Consider the following 23,884-nt stretch of genomic DNA (forward strand, 5'->3'; position numbering starts at 1 on the left):
TTGAGTAAAAGAACTGACTTGACTCCCGTAAGTGCCTGTAACATTAAACTAGGTCGACCCAGTTATTTAGGGCCTGAGTTAGAAGAAGAGCTCGTTTCATACCTGCTAGTGATGGAAAAGTCATTTTTTGGCTGTACTCTGAAAGATTTAAAGCGCATTGCGTTTTCCTTGGCTGAGCGGAATGGAATTGAAAGTCCGTTCAAAAACGAGGAAGCAGGAAGGAGCTGGGTGGATCTTTTTCTTAACCGTCACAGTGATAGACTATCTCTTCGTAAACCATGCGGTACATCTTATGCTCGCGCTTTGGGATTCAATAAGGAGAATGTTGACCATTTTTTCAACTTGCTAGATGAGGCTTATGAAAAATATGGTTTCACAGGCGACCGCGTTTTCAATGTGGATGAAACCGGTCTTTCTATTGTCCAAAGCAAGAATCCCTATGTAATTTCAAGAAAAGGGAAAAAACAGATTGCTGCTCTAACATCTGCTGAAAGGGGAGCGACAATTACGATCATAAGCTGCATGAGCGCATCAGGAAATTTTGTCCCTCCCATGGTTATATTCCCCAGGACCAACATGACACAAACTCTAATGAAGAATGCCCCAATTGGAACAATAGGTCGAGCCCATCCTTCAGGATGGGTTCAAAGTAACCTTTTTGAAGAATGGATGAATCATTTCATTGACAGCGTAAAGCCAACTTCTACTTCCCCGGTTCTCCTTATTTTAGATGGCCACTACAGCTATGTTCGCAATCCGGGTGCCATTGATCTTGCCAAAGCAAATAATGTCGTAATGATCTCACTCCCTCCTCACTCGACACACAAGCTCCAACCTCTCGACAAAACGTTCATGGGGCCCCTTAAAACATATTACAGTGAAGAAGCGAGACTTTACATGAAACGTACAGGACTTCCTGTCTCCCCGTACGAAGTTATGGAGCTTTTTAAAAATGCCTATCTTCGTGTTCAGACTGGTGCCATTGCTGCTAGTGGTTTCCGAGAATCCGGCATCTTTCCTATGAACAAAAGTATTTTCACCGATGCAGATTATCTTGAGGCTCAGCAAGATGCAGAAAAATCTTGCAGTTCAGAGCCATCAACTCTACCACAGAGGTTTACTCTCCATATTCGAGATGCAGAACAATCGAATATATCAACAGCTGTAAATACTGAAGTAGCTGTAGTTCCCTCCTCTCCTAATGCAGACAAGGAAGGAGTTCCATCCTCCTCTGATGGAAACCAGGCAGTTGCATCATCCACTCCTCATAGAGACCAGATAGCTCTCCCATCAACCTCTCACAAGAACCAAACATTCTCAACTACTTCGAAGCGCGTTTCCCCATTTGATATTGCTCCTATCAGCACTCTTAAAAAGAAAAAATCAAACCGAGGTCGAAAGTCAGCTAAAGCATCACTGGTTACTGGAACACCTTACCGTGAGGAGCTACAACGGTGCTTGGACCACTCCAAAGTGACGAAAAGAAAGCTTGTGTTTACTGCTGATGGGGTGGGAAAAAGGAAGAAAGAGCAAAAAAGTCAAATTTCAAAGAGCAAGAAGAAAAAAAAATGTCCTCCTTCACCGAGTTCCTCCGACTCAGAGGATAAGAAACAGTCACCCCTGGATGACTCCGATTCGGAATTGGAGATACCACAACCCACCAAAACTACTCAACCAGATGATGCTTGCTGTCTGTTTTGCCAAGGATTGTTTTCCGAAGACAAAAATGGTGAAGAATGGGTACAATGTGTTACATGCCATGGGTGGGCTCACAATGAATGTGCTGGTTGCGAGAGAGATGTGTATAAATGTGATTTTTGTAAGTGAATTTACATTTTATGCTCATATTGTACTGTTTTTATGTGAATTTTACTGTCATTACTGTTTCTTATTAAGATTTTCGAAAAAATTAGGGGTAGCCCATATTTAGACCTCATTTTCAAAATGCAAGTTTTTGCAATTTTTTTTAAATATAGCATTTTTTGTGAAACTGTGATTTTTTATTTCTGAAACTTTCCAGAATTGATGGATACGAGTCAAAGCTACGCCTCAATGTTTAAATTCCCCATATGTCCAAAAATGTGCCCACTATATTAAAAAATCAAAAGCTAGCCCATATTTGGACCTTCTCCTCTATAATAGATTTATTTATGAATTTTTTACGTCTAAGTTGTGTCCTTTCGGCAGTTTTGGTGGGAAAATATATTTTTAATCCAGAACAATGCCATCGTTTCGTTCAATTTATCCACCTTTATCTGGGCTTACTTTTTATGTTTTTATACACTCCTTGAAAAACTCATAAACACTCATAAAATTGTACAAACTCATTATTCACTGTGGAATCACTGTGGAATTGTAACCGTCGTATCTGAAGTAAAAAATATTTCTTGACCAACACTACAGAAAGGAATAATCATGGAAAATTTCGGAAAAGTGTTAGGTAATAGGAAGGCCTGAGTTCACGCTTCACGTCATTCATTCGTATTTCCTTTTTGGCATATGCGTTCCACTGAGTGTCCCGAATGAGTTAGGAACCATTACGCTTCGCTCTCGATTAAATTCGAATGGAAAGAGGGCGGGAAGCTCAAAGTGTTTTTCGCCATCAAACCATTCTTGTTGTCGTCAAGGATGAGTTGTACCGTTCATCAGCGTATCCGCCCGTGACTAGTAAGAGCGCCATTCTTTCAGACACGTGACTGCTGTGCGTGAGATTTTTCTTTTGCGGTAGATGTCGTCCCTACTCACGTGTGTCCGAGGCAACAGGTGCGAATTTATTCGTTGGGTTTGGTCCAAATTTTGGCCCATGAGAAACATGGTGAAAAAAAACAGATCAGCTGTATGCGTTTTTAATGAGAATGAGGTGATAGGAGTAAGCTACACGAATGGGAAGAAGTAATTGGAATATTTTCGTGAAATACCAGGAGTTTTAGATTAATACTTTGGGGATTTTACCGTATAATTACCCAAGCATCGTAAATACCCGAAAAGGTTACTTAAGAATTAGCTGAGGGATGGTTTGAATTGGATAGCAGAGTAGTTGGTTGGAGGAGGTGTAGAGAATGAAGGGGATTCAGTCGGTGAAGGAAGGAGTTGTTTGCGAAGTAATCCTTGCGATTCTTACTGCCGACTGATGAAGAAGTTTCAGTTAGAATGAGGGAGATTTATTCTTGGAGTGAAGGCATGTCTCTGATCATTTGTGAGATACGTTGATGTAGAATTTTAGGACGTTAACATAATGTCTTAATGCAAATCGCTTGGTAATAACTCCTGAATATTAAGCAAATGTGAATGAAATGCTTAGTTAAGAACCGGTACATGAAGCGGTGCAACTTACCGTACCTGAATCGGAATCGACGAATGATTGGAACTGATTCATTTTTTAAATCATGAATGAATGATGAAATAATGATATGAATGGATAAAATATCACATTTAAGTATTTATTTGAAATTGTTTCCGGGCCACATTTGGCTTAGCAACAAATCCTTACCGCGCGACGGTTGTAAAGAATGGAAAATTTAAAATATGATCACCGTTCATACGGTGTGTTAAATAATCGTATCGAAATCGGAATCAACATATAAATGGAATCGGCTCATTATTATACTAGGATCCTAGGAGGTAAAGGTTACAAGTACGATTTTTTATAATTTTGGAGATAAGAGAAGATAATGGTTGGTAGGGAAGACAATATTGTTGTAACAAAGTGATGCAAGTGAATCACTGAATCTGTATAAAATACGTAAACTTATCAGGGATTAATTTCCATCCCTTTGTTAAAACAACATTTAAAATCCCACCAGCCATTATCAGCCCTTATCTCCAAAATTATAAAAATTACACTCGTGCCCTTTGGCTTTTATGGTCTTCAAAAAATATAAATGAATAAAAGGGATATATAAATACGATATGAATGAATAAAATGAAAATACCACACCTAATTTAACGGGTGAGGAGGCAAGGAGTACAAATTACTTTTTGTTCTATATAGAGTTAGGTACAGAAATTAGGTATAGAGAACAAACGAGATAAACAACAATATTTAGTATTGAATTTGATTTTACTCTCGATATCAGCACAGAATAGAGACTCAGTCGTATCCATTGGTCACCAAGTTTTTGTATATTTCTTCTATAAATCTCTGTACCTTACTCAGTTTAGAAAAAAAAATCACTTGTACATCTTTGCTTCTCACTCCCTCAATTGTTGCTATGAAATCGTTTCGGGGCCCACATTTCGTGTAGCAGTGTAGTCCTACCGTGCGAGGGTCGTAATTAAAGGGAAAGTTAACAAATGACCAGTGGTAATACTGTTATTGTTGGAGGGGTAACCCTATGTTGCCCTGGCGACGGTCTCCCTTTCCCCGCCGCCCACGGTTCCTCCGCCGCCGGCCCTCCATCATCCGCGGTGGCGGCACGTCCTCCACGCCCCCGACCCTGCTCGGCACCCGCCTCACGCCCCGAGCGGCACGCGGTGCTATGCGACGGCCCCCGCAACAATGGAACCTCCCTCTTCACACGCAGTCAAAGACAATGGGGTCGCCTCGCGGACAACTCCGCCTCCTCTTCCGACGACTTCCCGCCTTTCCCGTTCCGACTCTTGTCTCTGGCTGCCAGCGTGTGGGTGCTGCCAGGAAAGACCATTCGTCTCCCCCACTTCCCTTCTTCAAGGAGGTTACATCCTTTAAGTGACTCAGAAGTAGTGGAGCCACTCAATATCACTGTTTACTATGGTCGCTCATAAATTGTCCCAGGGGTGACGGCCGCTCCTAAACTCCTAGTTCAGTCATCAGACAATTTTTCAGCATCGTGAAAATCAACAGGAGATGCATAGAGGAGGCCCAATGCCATCTCACAGAAGGCTGATTTCTGTTGCCACTTCGGTCGCATTTTAATCGGCTTTCAAAAATGTCCGCAGCGCGGTGATGAGGGCAATGCGATCCACTTTCTTCCAATATTTTGCATTATAACGTTTGTTATTGCGAGAAATAGTATCGAGAAGTAAGAAATTTGTTAGATTTATCACCATATGTTTCATTTTCGGTCAATAACCCTAATTATACCTTATTTCCCCGCGAATCTCGGATCCATTTTTTCGTCAGCGATGCGAATGGCGACTTTTTAAAACCCATTTAAATGCGCGGTGATTGACAACACATTAAGAGGACGACTTGATGATCCTCTTTTGTAATATTCGTGTGTTCGTGGTGAAAATATTTTGTCAAGAATTGCAAGGTCATAGCCAAAAAAAGCAGGTGAGTTCATTTTGTGGGGTTAAACCTTATAAACTCTCTCCCAAACATACGGGTTGAGGTTTAAACCCCTCATAACCCTCCCCCGTTCGCTACGGTCTTGAAGTTTTGCATTTTAAAGGAAATTATCAATGATGATGATGATGGTGATGATTGAGTATAAATGGATCGCTATTCCCTCATCGCCGATCCGATATTTGACAATCGATCACAATGCACCATAAGCGGTAACAAAAATAAAACTTCAACGGGACGCGCTGGTGTATCTCCAGTACGTACTCCGCCTAGAAAGGCCCTCTCCCCCATTAAAACGGCCTGAAAGGTTAAGCACTGCGTGGGGGGAGTGGGTGGCGTCTGGAGGAAGGAGTGGAGGGCCTATCGCACCCCGTGGCTCTCCCATCGACTGCGGAGACCGCGTCGTGAATTCTGAATGCGTTGTTTTGGACGCCCATCCCATCTTGGCGGACGCCCGCCCCCACTCTTTTCTCCGTAACCTTTTCATCCCCTTCCGTCTCACCGTCGTCAATTATGCACGCGGTCGTGATAGCTTTGCTCATCACCCTTCTATGCCGCGACTCATGTGCCGTTTTATCCTCCTGGTTCACTGTTTTATTTCGACCTATTTTTTTGGACGCATGCGTATTCCGCACATTTTAAGACCGTCAATTAGAGTCGAATAAAAGGTCCACTAATCCATGCGTCCTTATTCCGCAAATAAGCAGTATATAGTTATACCGAGCGGATTTAGGGGCTATGTGTGGGATTTCTACAAGGTGCAATGTATGCTAGGTGCACGACAAAGTGCGAATTTGTGATTTAGTAGTATTGGTGTTATACTGATTAAAACTTCCCTCAAACTTGAAAGTAAAATTTAATTTTTTTTTTGGTTTGATCAGTTTTGTCTATTATGCGCCTCGAATAGCAACAACTTTTTTCACTACAAATTAAGATCTTTTTTGTCTATATGTATCAAAGCCATACACCTACTTAAGATCTGAGAGGCGACCTATTGTCGTTGGCATTGCAGTAATATGTGCAGTTTGGACGCTCGCGGTCAGGAAAGTTGGGTTATGGGTAATGTGCGGAATATGGACAGTCGCGGTCAAAGCAGCTTGGAGCACTGTGCGGAAAACGGACGTCATCGTTTAGTGGTGCTGGTAAAATTTGCAGAGTAGGGATGAGCCGACTTTTGTGGGGAAACTGGATATATTCCAGTGGGCAGAGCTCTTAGCTTCTGACCTTAAATCACAGGTTCAAATCCCGCGTGAAACCTTCGGATACCTCCTTGTTTGGGTGGGGAGCGTGGTTGCGTGGTGAATAAGGACTTTGGCTTTTGACACGAGGGTCCCGGGTTCAAACCACTAGTGAAGCCTTCGGACACTATCAAACAAGTTTGAAGTGGTCCTGAAAAAGGAAATACCCTGACCCTTGCCCTGAAATGCATGAAAATATCACTCAAATGTGACTTAGTCTAGTATGAGTGATGCCTTTTACTATCCCTACCAATTATATACTCCAAAGATGAAATACTCCATGAATTAATCTTTTGGCTTTGCCGGGATTCGAACCTGGATTTCCCAATTGCCATGTCAGGAATGATACCAGTTACACCGCCAAGTCATCTTCTTCCAAGGCGGATCTCGAACTGGGTTAACCGAGCAAGGTATTGACCTCTCTAGCAAGGGCGGTCTGGCTTTAAACAAACTTTCTTTGCTTTATTTACAACATACTAAATATAAAAATATCATTTGAAAAATAAACTAAATAAAGTTGTCACAACATAAAAGAGAACCTGATGCTTCTTTGAAAGGGTTATTCGAAAAGTATGTTATAGATTTCAGAGCAGTTTCTAGGAACAAATTCACTAAATAGATAATATAACCATGACATATTATTAAATTTTATTCGCTGTAAAAATTCTCAATTTTCATTGTATCTTTCTCACGAAATTTCTATTTTTTACTTTTATATAGTTATTAAGAGCCAAAATAGCGTCAAAATCCATTTCCGGGCGTGCAATTTCCTAAAATTTTCCGGGGTAGGACCCCTGATTCCTCAGTAAGGAGGTCCCCAGCATGAGGCCTAGCCGAGGGCCCCTGCACCACAGACTGCCCATGGTCTCAAGTCAACACTGTGGCCCGGAAGACAGGGGTCGCGCTTACGAAGCCACTGTCGGAGAAAAAAAACTCTTTCGGAAATCTGCTGATTTCAGTGTTTACTGAACTGTCCAATTATTAGATGCGGAATAAGTAGGCAGTATTACGTGGTGGCACTAAGTCATCAACTAAAATCAAACTCAAAATTTATGCAAATCGATGGAATAAAATGGCGTAGTTTTTAGATTACAATCGTGCGCTATCCTCCTAGCAGGAAGTTGTGCCGGATGTCTTTGCTCTGGCGCCTTGCTTCCCTCGTGCCTTTACGGTTTGCTGCCACCATTTCGTTCCTCTCGTGGGCACCCTCGTGATAGTCAATCACCGTGGTTACCGTAAATGCGTCGGCAGAGGTAGCCCCACTGCTTCGTGCTCCGGCATAGGTACGACTCTTAAACCGTGCACAATGCTTTACCCTTGCTCCTCCCCCCTATTACGTATGATATCATCATCATCGTTTGAGTTACTTCCGCGTTGCCGACGAGTGCTAATGCTCTTTAGATTCGTTGAGCTCTGGTAAACAGTAAAAAAAATAAAAATAAAAAACTTTGGAGTCCGGAAGTTTGATTCTAATTCCAAGAATTTCCTCCCCCTCCCTCATGCCCGCAACTAGAGATGATTGCGTGTGCCTCTATCATTGGTAAGTGAATAATATCTTGCATCGATTAAGGGTGTAGGTTGGTGACTGCGTGGTGTTAAGAAAACATTTTCGCAAGTCTTATTTTTAAACAGTTGTTTTCATCAGAGATGGCATCCAATTATGCTAGATAGAGGTAACTGGTATTTGGGTAATTTAATCCTTATCTAAGTTTACCATTTTTAGACGTTTTGAGGCGGTGTTAAATCATTCTTTATTCAACCGTAACCGAGTCAGGCATTCAGTTTGAATTTTTAATATGCTAGTCCCATATGATTATTTTAAAGGCTTTTACAAGACTTGTGGAGTACAGAGAATCAGGACCCTAGGAGGCTCCTCTGAGGGTTACAAGGCACCGGGGCCGGGAACCAAGTCAGAGATTTATACGCCCGCGCTCCCGGGTGGGGGTTTGGATGGAAAGGAAAAAGGAAAGTGGCGCCGCACAGTGGGCGGAAATCGGAAAAAGCCGGACAAAATTACAAAATGGCTTTTTTTGAGTTATAAACTTGAAACTTCGCAGGTATTCGCGACAGCTTCGCTACAGGCGCGTTTTTATGGAAATTTGCTCACGTTTGAGCCTCTGTATCTCAGTAACGGGTAGGATCTATGTCAAATGAAGTACATATCAATAAATTTCAATCATTTTTGAGTATACCTGCGAAGTTTCAAGTTTATAACTCAAAAAAAGCCATTTTGTAATTTTGTCCGGCTTTTTCCGATTTCCGCCCACTGTGCGCCGCCGCGATAAGGAGCCCGACGACGCTTATGACATAGGGATATGGAAGGAAGGACGGGACGGGAATCCCTCGCCGCTATAGAAGCGACCAGGGCCCAATACTAGCGAAACCATACCTACTGTAATGTTTCTACGAAAAGGAAAGATTTTCCTATGAGGAAGAAATATCCTACGATTTTTCGTAGATACTTGTGGACTGCAACCCTACATTTAGCCTTCACAAATATTCATTACGCCCAGCTTTCTTCGCAATTTTAGTTCTTCTTTCACATGATTATCATGACTGGCCAGCAATCCTAAGATTGGTTTGACGCTTCTATGCACTCGATTCTCATATCAGCTAATCTTTTCACACCTACGTATTTCTTCACTTTCACATCCCTCCTACTACGTATTTCTTCATACTAGTATATTGATTTTCTTTCTGCTTATTTTCAGTTGATATCTACCCATTACCCTACTCGTATGAACCAGAATCTTTTTCCAAGCCTTCTTTGTCTCCGCTATGACAGCTATGTTGTCGGAAAATCGTAGCATGCTAATTTTTTGAATGTTTGATCACCTTAGTCAGTAGAAACATTCTCATGACAGTGCTTTCTGCAAGGGTACTAGAGAACGGACTTTTTGAAATAGATAAATTCTTCACGAGTCTTGCTCGTATTAAGTTATCTCACGAAACGTCGGCAACTATAGAGATTTTTCACCCGGTGTAAATCTACGCGGTACCGTGCTAGTCACCACCAGGCTTGCAGCACTTATTCTAGCCTTCATTAGAAACGCGCTCGCCTGCCGGACACAGGACAACGAAACACGATCAGACCAGAAACTAGGAGAGTTTTAAGAACACGAACATGCCACCATGCAAGTAAAACTATTAGTTAGTAATAGAAAAAGAAAAGTTAGCGTTGTTATTGGTTCATGCATGAGTTATAGTATGCCAAAATATTCATGCAGACAATAAGCTGGTATTTACAAATTTAGGCATCTGTTAACTATTAATGCATGAGTTATAGTATGCCAAAATATTCATGCAGATAATAAGTTGGTATTTACAAATTTAGTCATCTGTTAACTATTCATGCTGAGCTCATTTTACCTATTACAAGTCAATCTATCCTAGAGCTAAAAGCCGTGAAGAATTTACCAATGCCATTTGCTGGGAAAAACTTGAAACAATACATTGCTTTTTGAGTTATTTAAATTCATGGTTCCTGTACGCATCCTCAGCATTCGCTAAGGTTTATTTATGCTCTAGGAAGATGTGTTTCAGCCGCTTCCCGTATGTTTCTGGGGTAGAGTGATGGAGGGGAATGTCGGCAGTTCCGACCGTAGGCTTTCCAGCCGTTGAATCTCTAATGGACGGACATCGGGGAGATCCGACCGAAAGCATTTCCCCAGCTCTGCCTCCTTTCCTCGTCTGCTGCGAAGCCCGAGACGCGTTTAAGAGCCTTCTTCGGGTAATTGGGAAGAAAATCAATTCCGGACGACGGGGCTTCCCCCCGTCCCTCTCTCGCTGCTACGAAAAAGTTTTTTTTTCAGGTGATGCAAAATAATGGATGACATCCGCTCTTTTTTTACCAGATTTGCCCTCTCGAGATCATCTATGGTGAAGGATAGAGTGCAATTTGTAAATTTTTTAGTGCTTCCGAGAATTTCGCTGGATTTTTTTAAATTTATTTTTTTAAGGAACACCGGCCGACTTTTCTCTGCTGTAGTTAGTTTACCCTCATTGTTTCGCCTTCGAGAAAGCGATTTTCCGTAGTTTGGAGATAGTAAATAACATTTTTATTGCTGAAAATTGTTTCGGGGAAGGCCATTATACGGAGTTGAATGTTTTACCCTAAACTACATATTGAACTTACCTTACTCACACGTACCCAGAACGTCGAAACGTATTCAAAGAATACAAGCATGTTACGTAAACTTAACGGAACATAGGTTACTTTAATAAACGGAAGACTAAGGAGCATCGGGATTCTGTCGTTTTAATTTAAATAAAATCAAATTTATGGACGCGAATTTTCTATATGCAGTGGTGTCCAGCGGAAACTTCGAAATTCTGTAGATTGTAATGGAAAGCTGTAAAATTGTTTCTTCAAAGCTTTGGAGGGAGACCACGTATTTTTTGAGTATTTCAATTTCAAGATGAATATAGATATAGAGTATCAAAATTGTAGATTTCCCATGTCGTAGATAGTTTTATCCTTGAGGGCTATCGTGTTTACAAGTATTACTGATAAATGTAGCTAACTTCTCAATGGGTAATGTTTTATTAATTAGGTTTTTTATTTAATAACTCAAATGCGCGAGTTCTTTCCTGGAAGTATATGTAATGCAATAAATGTACGTACAAATGAGTTTGCGGAAGCTGCACAACCATAATATAAAGAAGATTTACCGAAATTAAATTTCATTACAAGATACATCAGAAATATAAGTAAAGAGTGGGGGTATAGACTGGTCTATCATAGCACAAAATGGGATGCTAAAAACTGGTTTCTAGATTTTCTTCTGGCATTGACTTCTTACTCGCCCTTACTCATTTTCCAACTTAACCTCAGTGTTTGCCATCAGGAAGCCGTGAATAAGGATATTTAAAAATTATATGTAATTCTTTGCTCTCTTTGACCGTCGGTAAAATCTTGTTTTACTTCCATTCTTGATGGATATCGTTATTCTCCCCGCACCCTTAAGTTATGATGTGATTTTTCGAGGATGCCCATCCCCTCCTGGTAAAAAGTATCATTGAATCGGAAATTTCCTGCGAGTGAAACTCCTCATTAGTGATTATTAGCATCTTTGTTGTACTAATTTGCAATCGCTAAATTATATTTAAATGCATTACTTTGATTTTTTAAAAGATAATCAGCGGCCACCTCTATTCGCCCTTTCTCCTTGAAATTTCTATTGTGTAGCTTTGAATTGTCATGCGTTCATGGGGTCTCATCCCATGAAATTGCATTTTGCCCCCCCAGAAACTCTTGGTGATGCTGATGATAGCCTTTTAGACTTGAATTTCCGTTTCCCAATGGGACACGAGGGTGAGTTATTAATTTAAAAGTCATTCATTTGGGAAGGAAGGAGTACCGCTACGAAAGTGGGGACAGTCGCCCCTGTCGGAGTATGGCCTAGCCTTGGGGTCTGCAACCATTTGAGACGAAGGGCCAATATGTATGCAACCAGCTGCATTTCGGCAGTGCTTTCATTTGATTACCGTAAATGCATTTATTATGGGAACGCTTTATCCTCTCTCCTTCCTAAATTAATGGGTTTTAACCCTGTTTGTAATATTTTTTTTGAGTTTTGGAAATAATATAATATAATTATCATATATTGGTTGCGTATGGAACTGGAAAGCCGTAATGTGGCATCGGAAAAGCCGCATTCGGCTCGCGAGCCGTAGGTCCCCGACCCCTGGCGTAGCGAATGACCGAGGGTGTTAGGTTTTCTCCGTCATAACTTGTTCTTCCTTCCCTTACAACGAATTCATTCAATAAATTGCCATTCCGGATCTAATTGAGCGACGCCATTCCAATCAGTGTCTAGCACGCATCCAATGACGAGGTGACTATCTCGAATATTTCTGTGCTCCCGCTCCCGGTCTTGAGGCCTCGGCCGCGAATGTTTGCGAAATTCGGTGGCAGATGGTGCTCGGGTGCAGCTACAAAAGTCCATTCCGCGCGCGCCGCGCCTCTTTCATTTTTTTCTCTCTGTCTTCCACCCCTCCCGCCACGCCCCCTTCAGCCCCCTACATTCTCAGCCTCGCCTTGTGTTATATGTATTTCCCTTCAAATACCCCTCACACCCCTCTTTTACCCGTTCCACTCCCGCTCCACAGCTGTTTTCCTTTCCCCTACTTCCCTGCCCTCTCCGACTCCGACCAATATCTCCCCTCCCGAATCATCCCTCCCTCTTTTCCCCCACCCTCCACCCCCGCTCTCGTTCCCTATTCCCCCACTCCCCCGCCTCCCACACCCTACTCACTGAGGAGAGGGGATAGCCTTTCTCTCGCAGCAGATACTCCCCCTACTTACAGTCGGTTTGCGGCCGTGTCTGTCGCTGGTCGCTATGACGGAGAACGTTTCGGGGGACTAATCCCGCGTCTTTCCTGTGTATTCTGCTGGAGGTTTCCTAGTGTTCATTGCGCTGCACTTGCTTTTCGAGCTGAAGAGTGTTTCTGTTCTTTCAAGCTGCAAACTACCGGTTTTCTGTACTAGCTCTTCAGTCTTTCAAGTAGACGGCATCCAGTTCTCTCAGAGGAATATTGCTATCTTCTTCTTGGGTTCCTGTGCTTCGACATCCTGTCAGTGCGACGAAGTGCTCAGGTCCAGGATTAATACTCGGCCCTTTTTGTTGTCCCGTGCTTTCTTGAGGGAGCTTCGTTTAGAAAAAAAGGGACCGAAGTAGGATTCCTGACGTACACTCACAGAGATCCAAGGCCGTGGGTGACGTCTTCCGCTTGTGGTGTGTAAAAACTCGGCCCCCTTTTGCAACCGCGTGGCTCGAAGACGTAGAAAAAAGGGGGTTCTGAGTTGTATCCTTGAGGGATTCATCGCCACCCTTCTTGTGCTTCAAGAAACCTCGTCTCCCAGCTGTTATTTCTCTTCCGAGCGGAGCCGGGAGGCGTATCTCACCAGCCTCTTTCCCGCTTCGACTTATAAGTGCTTTGGTGGAGTAATTTATTTCCCAGGGATAGGGTTGTCGTGCACCACCCTCGTACTGTCTCGCCGCTGCCTGCTAGCACTCGAGGCAGACGGGACTCGTGGCTTATCCCCTCGCGTCACGTGGGTTCTTTTTAATTGGGATCCACTCTGGAGGGGTCCAGTCAGTAAGCATCCCTGTCAGGTTTGAGTAGACATCGTCTGGAGGCGGGGAACTTGGCTCTTTAGTCTGGAAGCGTGGGATGAGGGAAAGGTCTGCGGTCAAACACTCGGGTCAGTTGAGTCATAGTAACTGCGAGGTCACCAAACTCAGCAACCCCACACTCCTTTGTTTAGAGTGAGTGGGTCGCGTTGAACGGTTAATCCCGTAGGGCTTGTCTGGCACGGTAATATCATACTTTTCTCATACCATCTCGTAAGACTCCTTCGCCTTGCTGTGCGGAATACCTCTACGCCTGGTCGGGTCCTTTGACAACCGTGCGATAGTTGAGGTGAGAGAGAGAGCGGGACTCCGACTTGCTTCTCAGCGTGAAGGCGCTGATAAACCCCTTTTGTTTTCACTTTATTCCTAAGAAAGAGTTGGTTTTGTCCTTGAAGATTTCCTGAGACTTTCGACAGTGGGTACTGTTGTGTGAGTTTATCGAGCTGTGCTGTGACATTATCTCGTAGCAGCCCCTTGCCCATACACTGTGCTCCTGTGAATTAATATTGCTTAGTACTCATTTTGATTTAACTGTATCCAGTGGATTCAAATTATACAAAGCACTGCGTGTGTTGACCGGGATTGGTAATGTGTTTGTATAACACTCCGTATCCTCAGGAAGTTCGATCGATCCAGACAATCGGTTTTCTGCTGTCATTTGTGAGTGAGTCGTGTGGTGGTGTGTTTTTTTATTTGTATTAACTCCTCGTGCATCATCGTCCTCCGGATCTTCGTCACAGAGTGGTCGCTTCCTGTCCTCCTTGGGGATATTCCCGCTACTACTGGAGGAAGTCGAAAGACGAGGAGGGCATTGTCACCTGCTGTCTTCTAACAGTCATCCAACATCCCCCGCCACGGTCAGTCGGCTGTGATTTTTTACCGTTCCTTTTTTTAGTTTTTTATGTTTGCCGTTAATAAAGGTATCTGCGTGCGCTTTCAACGAAGCGATAGAGTTATTTGCTAGTCTGTTGTAAGGGTTCTTTGCCTTTCAGTTGGGGAGTATCCCTTAGGATTTTCATGACGACTCCGTGTGCTAGTGGTATGTTGTATTTTGCCTATTAAAAGGTGTAATAAAGCATAGAAAACGTATGGTAACCCTGTAATTTTATATCAATTGCAAAATTACAGTTTCCGTTAGTGTTAAACCTATCGGTCTACACAGCTTCGGTTGCTCTTAAAAAAATCCATGGGTTTGATCAGAGTAAAAATGCTAAAGCATGAAAGGTGTCTACTTTCCGGAGTTACCGGCGAAACGGCGAAATTAATTTAGTAGATAGTCCTAATATAGTGTAACGCAAAACCTTGTGAATTTTCGGAATAAATTCACTCCTTTCGAAAAATCTTACGGCCATCATGTAAATGTGGATTTGATCGCAATACTTCGTGACTGAAACCCTACATATTTCGCTTTTTTCCTGCTTAATCCTTCACGCCGTGTGACTATTTGGTTTCATGTCCTTCGTCCATAGATCAAGTTTATGTCCGTTATTTCTTGACCTTCCTCTTAGGGCTTCCTCTGCTCTCCTTCCCATTGATTCTCTTCCGAGTTTATAGTAACCTTTAGTGTTACTACAGCATATCAATGGCTAAGTCCTGACAACACGTATCTCAAAATTTGGCCGGTTTGAGTTAATACTGCTAATACACAATAAATTTCGAGCAAAATACATCTATTTGTTTGCAGATGTATGCTTCTTTGTCGGTTTAATGTATTTTTGGTTTTGAATTTCAAATAAAAATTATATGCAATTAAAAAATAAATCGTTTTTTTTGTTATCCTGAAAAGTTGCTATTTTTTAGATACGTGTTGTTAGAACTTAGCCTTAGATATGCATTTTCTCCTCGTTAGCATAGTGCTCCTTTTTTCTTCTTGTATTCCTCTGCCTATATCCTCGTCGATTTTTTCGTTCGTTCATTTGAACGTCAGCGTACCTGTCGCTACTACATTGGTTTCTAATACGTCTCTATAACCCCTCGGTTGCTTTGACATCCAAGTATACCTTGATGGTGGTGATGGCGATATGCGTAAAACGCCGTTTTACGCGAGGCACGTAATTGCAAAATCTAACGTTTGTTCGAGGGCGGAGTCAAAATTGCATCTCGTAAAGCGGTGAATTGCTAGGATGCATGCGAGAAATCATGGACGTGCGATGACAAAATACCCCCTGTTCTAATTTCGTTCTTGCAATCGCGCAATGGTACGCCATAATGAGAAATTAATGCAGTTCTAACCTGCGTAAATACGCGCCCCGTGTAAAACGGCCTTTGGTCTGGGTACAATTTAACCTATTTGGTTTCCAAATAGGTTAAATTGTACCCAGTATGCTATGCACTTCATGTTTATTTCTCTTAAATAAATTAAACTTGCATGTATAAAGCATGGTTTAGCGTTCACCATTTATTCTTCGCTGGTGTAGGTAGACCGCATAAGTTGCGCTGAATTGATAGAAAAAAACACTAAGGCATGTTTACACGATGTGTTTACCCGCATGTGTAGATACATAAACACTTCACCCGTTAAAATAGCACTGTGTAAACCGCTCGGATTGCACAGTTGCATATCCAGGAAATAGCTCGTTCTAATTTCGTGCACCTGCCCGAGCATTTGTCCAGCGACACACTTGCCCGTGTAAAGACGGCTTCAGAATCTTCATGCGCTCTACAATGCTTATGGTTGGTATTTGTTGGTGGTGACTGTTCAAAATAAATTAAATAGGTATGCTGCCTTAAAAAAGATAAGATTTTAAAATCACGGTATATTATGTTGTAGTAGACAATCGCTCGTGAGCAGTGGCGTAACTAGGAATATGCTTTGGGGTGGATGAGGGGCCTAGGGGGGAGCGATTCCCCCCCTCCCCCAAGCAATCGTGGTCCGAGAAAATGTTTTAAAAATGACATGTCTGGAAATGCGTTTCACATCATTTTGGTACTTAAAATTTAACTTTAAGAAGATGCTGTTATTACACATCAAAACTAGGCAATAGTTTTATAACAATTTTTTTCTCTGAGGCTTTGGAGGGATCTATCCTCCTCATCCCCCCCATAGTTACGCAACTGCTCGTGAGAACAATGAATCCGTTTTCGTGTCTATTGCAAGTGTCTGGTGATAACGTAGAATGTCGGTTATGTTCAGCTCCGTGACCGAGATGACATGGAATATTCTTATGGTAATGATTGAAATTATTTTGGAATTTTCAATGGAAATGGATGTAATGGTCAGCAGTAACACTGAGTTTGAATAGGTTGAGAATCCGAAAAGGCTTCCACTTAATCATTCGCCGGGAAATTATCGGATCATTTTTCATGTGCAGCACGCTCTCGTGCTGCGGTAATTAGGATGTGTGTCAAGAGTCGCCGTCGTTTGCCCTTTGTCTAGTCGGGTGAAGAAATAAAAGAGCCGTCTGGAAAAGCAGAAATTTGATCGTAGAGCAACCGGTTTTGCGATGGCTGGGATAGTCTTGTAAAGTCTCGTGTATGTACTGCCTTTCGATGAGGCACTCAGTTATTACTTGGGAGAGGTAACACATGAAGAAAGTGAAGAGTATATTTCAGTGTCAATGAGAAGGGATGATTGTGCTGAGGTGGTGGAGGATCCATGAAAGATAGGACCGCTATGATTTGGGTAGCTAGCACACTTATGTATTTGGGGAAACAATAATCATAATCAATCGTCAATAATCCTGAGATTCGTTTGAAGCAATTCTTCGTTCGACTTTCCTCTTAATTTCATACACATTTGGTATCTACGTGCAGGGGCGCAACTAGGAATTAAGGCTAGGAGGGGGGGTTTAAGCTCAACTAGACCTGGGGTGTGTGGTATAAGCGGTAGGTGCGGGGGCCCTCCCCCAGAAATTTTTTAACATAAATGGTTCAAAATGGTGAGTTTTATGGCTTTCTGAGGGATATTTTATTACTCATTACACTCTTCTATAAGTATTTTAATAAAATGAAGTAAAATGGATTAAACTAAAAAGTTTCTCTGAGCTCGGTGGGGGAGGGTTTATCCCCCAAACCCCCCTCGCTGCCCCAATGTCTACGTTTGTCTTCTCTTTTACATCTTTAGCAACTACAAAATGAACCGGTTTATACATTTCACAGCCGATTCTAATCGTGAAAATATCGAATCTGAGATCCAAGGATTCTACAGTATCTTCGAATTCCCGTTCCGTATCCAGTTATAATTTCAGCGCGTTTTTTCATGAGTGAGATTATGAATTTTAAGATCATTCACCTAACCCTTTTCATCAAGCACTGGGAACGAAAATGTGACTCGAGCATTCAAATGTCAAAAACAGACGGTGCAATAAAAAAGTAAAATTCCTAGGGAGAGTAAGTTGAAGGCTAGGTAAAATAAAAGTAATGTGTATATTGTTGTAAAAAACATTTGGCTTTATAGATACTCCACACGGAAAAATACACCGCAGTAACGTCTATGCGCTTGATTTGGTGTTTTAAAAATAGAATATGTTGTAATATATATTCAATAATTTGACGAATGATGGCGGACATTATTTTTGTAGCGCTTTTTGCTAATTTGGAAGTTATAGTACAACAATAGAGAAAATCTAATAATATTTGAGTACATGCTGAAGCGTAAAATGAAGAGTTATAAGCCGGTAATATTTTGATAGTTATTTACCACTGACTTTGGCTATCGGCCATGGAGCAAGATTTTATATTTGAGTAATTTTAGTTCGACTTTATATCTATGTTTTTTTGTTGAATGACTGCCTTATTACAAATAAATTTTATCCCCGTCTTTGAAAGAGATCCGTATCTTTTATTGCTTAAAAGTAAGAGATAAAATCACTTTCTGGATGACATCATGGACATAAATTTATAATTTGCATCTTATACGGGGAGCATAACTAATATGTTTACATATGAAATCATTGCGGAACCTTCCAGAGTATGGAAAGCTGTCGCGGTTTCTGATCTTATTCCTCCACCACGCTTTCCGTTTTGGGAAACGGTTGATGGGCTTAGCAAGGTTTCTGGTGAAACTTCAGCATCTTGAGGGCGTAATGTGAAATGTATTACATTATTTTTGTTCTGGATGAGAGTATCTAGTCTAATCTCCATATCCCATAAAATTTGGAAGCATGTAAATAAAAACTGGCGAAAACGTACTAATGTTCCATGCGGAAAGTCAGTTTTAGTTCGTACCTCTGTGAGATGTAAATTTAATCTAGGTTCATGGATAATACGCTCTGAATATGGTGACAGTCGACGAATTCTGCTTCTGTGCATTCATTGGTCACCTTGTATTATTATTTATTTCCGTTACTATTGTGGCAATATTTCTGTTCTCATACATTTCTCACTTGCACAAGTTTTATGTACTGTTATCAATGGGTGAATATATCTTTGAGTTTTGTTTCCAAACCATTACCCTTGCCATCAAATTACTCTGGTAATTCATACTAAGAGATTTAATTGATAACGAGTGATGATTTTTCCTGTGTTTTTATTTTTTTGATGGTGTAATTTCTGTTCTCCTGCGGGTTTCTTACCACACACCAGGTTTTTCAATTCACTGTGTGCCATGTCTGACAGGAGACGTATGGTACCTTTCGTTGCGCCTTTCTTGGGAGTTTTTCACTGGAGAATGGTTTCCTTCCTTTCAACATCTTTTCTGCTACTTCTCATGGTGCTGTGGGAATGGTTAGTTTGCAATTTAGCTACGTGCGAGCACTTTCTCCTTTGCATCTCAGTGTCCAGTTGAAAACCTAGACGGACCTCGTCTCCTTCGCGGCTAAAAATCAAACTACCAAATAAAAGTCGTCTTAGTTCTTCCGTACTAATTCTTGGAAATTCATTTTTCAATAAATGCAATACCTATTTTATCTAAACATATTGTGATATATCTCATTTTTATAATGATATAAGTACTAAAGGCTATGTTTGGTTTATATTTCACTCATCCAAGGATTAATACGTGTCTAAATATCACGTATATCTAAATTGGTTACATCTGGATTTCCGATGAATATTCTTCGAAAGATCCTTTAGTTTCCCCGTCTTCCGTTATCGGAATCCTGCTTACCTGTACCTCCCTAGCTGAGTTTTTCATTATGAATCACAGTCGTTACCTTGCATACAATACTCGTATCGTCATATATTTTACTCCTTTTCCTTATCAACCCTTCAAATTTTGGTGACTGCTTCTCTTACAAATATAATCCTCCAAATGTTTCAAGGGGAATTTTGTTATCAGTGGTCTTTTTTACACTCGTATTTGTATTTAAAGTTTAATTTTTATATTTTTGCTATATTATGTAAGTTCAATTGGATAATAAGTATGATTGTTTTTTAGAATAATGTTAATTCATTCTTTTTTTACTTTCTCCAATGAGAACTCCCCTGCAAGATTTAAATTCTATCATTAATTTATCCGAAAATAAAATAATAAGATAATAAAGAAGGGGAAAATATTCTGTCGTTGAAACGAAGTAGTCAGGCAGAGGAAATATACCATTGATTTTGTTTCGAAAGCATTCTCCGATAGCCTTATATCATTTCTAGTCTTAAATTCGGTTAGTGTGAAGGTAATCTTGAACGGATATGTATTTCATTGTTTACCCTTCATCTTTGTGCCGCCTCATGCAGTTTATTTCTCACTTAACAGTTCATTATGTATTTCTAATGCTGCTGTCTTAATTTAGATTCTCAGATTTTTATATTTAAACTTTTTAATATTTGATAATTGATTAATTTTATTGATATTTGGTGATTATTATATATTTTCGTGAGATTTTGGAAAAACGTGCTATAATATAGCTTATTCCCTGTGGATGAACGTTCATCTTTGCCGAATTTATTTGGATATGAGTCTCTATATAAATACTGAATAAATACTGAATAGATGTGTTGGTGGGAAATTATGAAGGAAAATGTAAAATTTTTGGTTTATTTATGAAGGAAAATACCTATACCTACAGGGAGCTTGAACTGTACACTCGCCAGTTAAGGTGCACCTTATGTGCTCGTTTTCTATATTAATCCAACCTGTATTTTTTATAATAATACGTTTATATGTATGGTTTAATTTAGTGGAGAATATTTACGGACAACTAAATATATGTTCGGAAGAAAATTGCATGTACTTCATATCGTAGGAGGAGCTCATGTCGCTGTACCTGTGATCGTCCCATTTTCGTAGTGGCGTAATTGCCGTAGCCTGCGGTGAGAGTGATACGTTTCTAATTACTCCACGCTGCCCGCACTCCTGCTCATCCAACCAGCGACGCTTTGAGCACTTTCTTTTGTTTTCGTAACCGTGGTTTGCCTTAAGTTTTTGGCGCGTGCCCGTTCCTCGTCTCGATTCCTGGGAGGCCGAGCGAGGAAACTCTACCCTTGTCAAGATATCGATATGCCTCGATAACGCTGCGCCGTCCGACCTTCTTATCGTAAGCTCCACAACTTCCTTCTGCCTCCTTTTCTACGGACAGGGATTTCAGATCGTTTGTCTTGGTATGTCATTTCCACCCTGCCATAGATTATCGTCGATTGTACGGTAAATCTTTCGTAATATCTAGAATATACCATTGGGGAAATGGTTTGGAAATGCTATCGCTGCGAAATATAACGATCATATAATATTATTTACTTTTTTTGAAGCTCTGTTAAAATTATATTGCATATGTATTTAGTAATATTTTAGCATATTTTCAAGTTTCAATGGAGGTTTTAGTTCGGTAGTATTTCGAAATTGTCGTAATATTTTTGAGCTCCCTGTCAAGGATAACGGTATTCAAAATAAATAGACTCTCGACCCTCTAAGTATGTCGTTGATCGTGCGATATTATAATTTATCGATATTTTATTTTTTTGTTCTGTTTGGGACTGGTTTTGCTAAAAAAATGTGGGTATTTTCGAAAGTAAATGCTCGGAGTATTCTATCGTCTATGTGAATTTTCTGTCAGTAGTAGCAATGAATCTACTGTCAGAGGCTGGTATCAGTGAACTTATTCGTTGAAAGACTTTTTCTGGCGTAAAAATGAAGAATTCTTTTAGAATTTCATAGGTAGTCACTGAAAAGCCCTTATCAAGTGGGCGCTGGCACTTGGGCACGGAAGCTGTAAATCTGAGCAATATCCTGGAGTGGCAACCCGGCAATTCTCAAAATTAAGAATATATTTTGAGATCAATATTCCATCTTCACAGCCTGTATTATGTCGCTATTTCACACATAATCTTTTTTTTCGAAGAAGTTAAAACGTTTTTCTTAACCAGAACTATTATATCTAAATACTCTATAATGGAGCCTTAATTTTATTCGATTTGTGCCCGGAATTGGTATTGTAAGTAACTTACTAAGGAAATGGGCCAACCTTTAACGTTAGTGAATATGGAATTAGCCAATAATCACTTCCGTCACTGCATTTCAAACGAAAAAAACATACGTACGCCTGCCTGCGAGGAGCATGAGATCAATTTTGGATGAGTCGAGGCACTTCTCTCTGACGCCATTTCTGTCATGGTCAGCTGAGGCCGAAAGGTCAGCAGAGGCATGACGGTGAGTCATGCCCTTCCCGTCCACGCCATGAAGTTTGTGATGTCGCCCAAGAACGGTTTTTTAGAGCTATATAGAACGAATTGGAGGGTGGTCCGAGGTTATGCTCCATGAAATATCATACGCTTCAGTTCCTTGCTTTGGCATCGCCGAATTTCAAGCCTCCTGCTGTTACACCGTCTCACCCTACGACTCGCTTCTGATACCCGCTTCTTTGCTCTTGAAGTATTAATGATAATAATACGTATTTATTGGGCGAGATTGGGTTTAGAAAGTCCTATCTTCCATCTAACCCCTCTTCAAACATTAAAATATTGCAGCTAAATACATTGTCAAGTTACTCTTGGATTTACTTACAGTCAATTATGGCAAAAAAGACATAGAAGTTCAGTTTTCAATCAACAAACAAAATTATAATTTAACAAAGTTACCATTTACCAAGTGTAAAAAGATGTGAGCAAACGTGGAAAAAACCTAAGGATATTGACTTTCGTCCTTATTGGAAAAAAAACCCTCTGTAGGAAAACGTCCACACAAGAAGGGGGGCGCGAAAAACCTGCGATAACTATATATTGCTACGGGGAAGCGTGGTATCCCTATTGTTGACTTTTTTCTTTTTTCCATCGCTAGTTAACTACGGAAAATGTTACAAATTCGAAGTCTATTTTTAATGTGGCCATAATTATTGTGTTCTTAAGATTTCCCTCTCGAATCGGGTATTCATCAATCAGCGACATTTCACACTGGTTCACCCAGCTTCAGACATTCGGACACCGTTTGCCAGAATTGTGTTCTTATGCAAGCGGGAGTACGCATCTACTTCTTAGCCGTTTTGAATTTCAAATAAAATTGTTAATTTCTATCTCATTTAACGAAACCTTTTATATAATTCTATTAAAAAATGTCTTTCAGCCACCCATTTTGCTCACTCACTTATAGTAAACCTGAAATTTAGAGTGGATCATAGGTGAGGGTAGAGGTAATCCTAGTTCAAACCACAGGTGTGTGAATGTCACACATAGGATAAGGGATCTAGTTATTTTCCTGGGCCACCTTGAGCCTAGAGGAATTTCGTTTGGGGGCTTTGGGAAATGAATCCAAGACCCTTCGGCCAATAGCCCACTTTCCACATACCTTGTTCTCCCGTATTTTTGCCAGGTTATTAAAATTATGTTAAGGAATTTTCTAAAAAGTATTTCATTTTTGTCATTGCCATCATAAGGTCAAAAATCCAACTTAAAATCAAACTTCGAAGCTTTCACGCATTGGAAGTTATTCGTAATGTCTATAAAAGGATAAAGTTTGCCACTTCGACCATATACGACCGGTTTCGGCTGTTGCGCCATCGTCAGGTGGCAAATGCTTGGTGGCAATGAAGTACCGTCTATATTTAGTCAAGGTGAAAGGAGTACTGTGAGGGTGGAGAGGTATCTACGAGGAGCAAAGGTGACTAGCAACTAAGGAGATGGGTTTGGCAAGGTGATAATGTTAGTGGGGCACTTGGAATTCCCCGCCAGACTGATCTCTCGTTGCTCTCAGGCGTCCATTTTTCTTCCTTTCGCCGCATTGTCTATGACCTCAGACCGTATTGTATGGCTTATGGTGGCACAGTTTCAAGAAGGTACCGGGAGGAAGCCGACGAATCATCTTTATTTGTGATTTTTCCCTGATGATATAAGTACACGCGGTAATGTACTTCATTGCAGTCAAGTATTTGTCACCTGATGGT

At 40.9% G+C, this 23,884-nt stretch overlaps 1 protein-coding gene across 7 annotated transcripts in view; it reads left to right on the forward strand.

Moving 5' to 3' along the window:
• Positions 1-23,884, forward strand: part of LOC124167108 — a 428,168-nt gene that overhangs the window by 300,118 nt on the left and 104,166 nt on the right. The window lies entirely within an intron of this gene.

This window comes from Ischnura elegans, chromosome 10 (genome assembly GCF_921293095.1).
Source record: "Ischnura elegans chromosome 10, ioIscEleg1.1, whole genome shotgun sequence".
Taxonomy (NCBI): Eukaryota; Metazoa; Arthropoda; class Insecta; order Odonata; family Coenagrionidae; genus Ischnura; species Ischnura elegans.